This window comes from Mus caroli, chromosome 5, assembly GCF_900094665.2.
Source record: "Mus caroli chromosome 5, CAROLI_EIJ_v1.1, whole genome shotgun sequence".
Classification (NCBI taxonomy): Eukaryota; Metazoa; Chordata; class Mammalia; order Rodentia; family Muridae; genus Mus; species Mus caroli.
Window position 1 is genome coordinate 127,140,940 of NC_034574.1, and position 1,252 is coordinate 127,142,191.

The 1,252-nt window shown below is 45.5% G+C and overlaps 1 pseudogene; it reads left to right on the forward strand.

Annotated features, from left to right (window-relative positions):
- Nucleotides 1-83: 83 nt before the first annotated feature.
- LOC110294945 overlaps nt 84-1,252 on the forward strand; it is a 3,636-nt pseudogene continuing 2,467 nt past the window's right edge.

The following is a 1,252-nucleotide window of genomic DNA, read 5'->3' on the forward strand; positions in this document are numbered from 1 at the left end:
CTCTCTCTCTCTCTCTCTCTCTCTCTCTCTCTCCTTTCTTTTTTTATTTATATCTCGTTCCCCGGTTTGTGTTGTGTGTGGAAATGGTGAACTCGGCAAACACCGCGCCTAAATTGTATAGATCTGTGATTGAAGATGTTATTAATGATGTTCGAGACATTTTTCTGGATGATGGAGTGGAGGAACAGTTTCTGATGGAACTAAAATCACTGTGGGAGAATAAACTAATGCAGTCTAGGGCAGTAGACGGATTTCATTTGGAAGAACAGCAGCTTTTGTTGCAAGTTCAGCAGCAGCATCTCCACCACCGTCAGCGAGCACAACCTCAGCAAGCACAGACCCAACAGGTTCTTATTCCTGCATCACAGCAAGCTATGGCACCACAAGTTACTGTTTCGGATTCTAAATTGATACAACATATGAATGCATCAGATATTCCCAGTGCTGTTGCTACAGTTGCTACCTTGGCACTTCCTGCAGGCTTAACTCCTGTTCAACAGATACTAACAAATTCAGGCCAGCTGCTTCAGGTGGTCAGAGCAGCCAATGGTGCCCAGTATATCTTTCAGCCTCAGCAGTCAGTTGTTCTACAACAACAAGTTAAACCACAAATGCAGCCTGGTGGAGAACAAGTGCCTGTTATCCAGCAGGTCCTAGCCCTACTTCCTGGAGGGATGTCACTACAGATGGGTGTCATCATCCAGACACAGCAAATCTTATTTACAGGAAATAAGACTCAGGTCATTCCTACCAACAGTGGCAGCACCCACAGCAGCACAAGCACAGATGCCTGCAGCTGGACAGCAGCCCAGCCCGCTCAACAGCAAGCTCCGTTGGTGCTGCAAGTTGATGGAACAGGGGATACATCTTCTGAGGAAGATGGAGATGAAGATGAAGAAGACTGTGATGATGAGGAAGAGGAAGAGAAAGAGAAAGATGGAGCTGAAGATGGGCAGGTGGAAGAAGAGCCCCTCAAGAGTGAAGATGATGTAAGTGATGAGGAAGGGCAGGAACTCTTTGACACAGACAATGTTGCTGCATGCCAGTACTATAAGATATACAGAAATAAAAATAAATGGAAATTTCATCTCAAGGATGGCATTATGAATCTTTTTGTTTTGTTTTGTTTTTTTGTTTTTTTGAGACAGGGTTTCTCTGTGTAGCTCTGGCTGTCCTGGAACTCACTTTGTAGACCAGGCTGGCCTCGAACTCAGAAATCCGCCTGTGCTGGGATTAAAGGCGTGCGCCACCA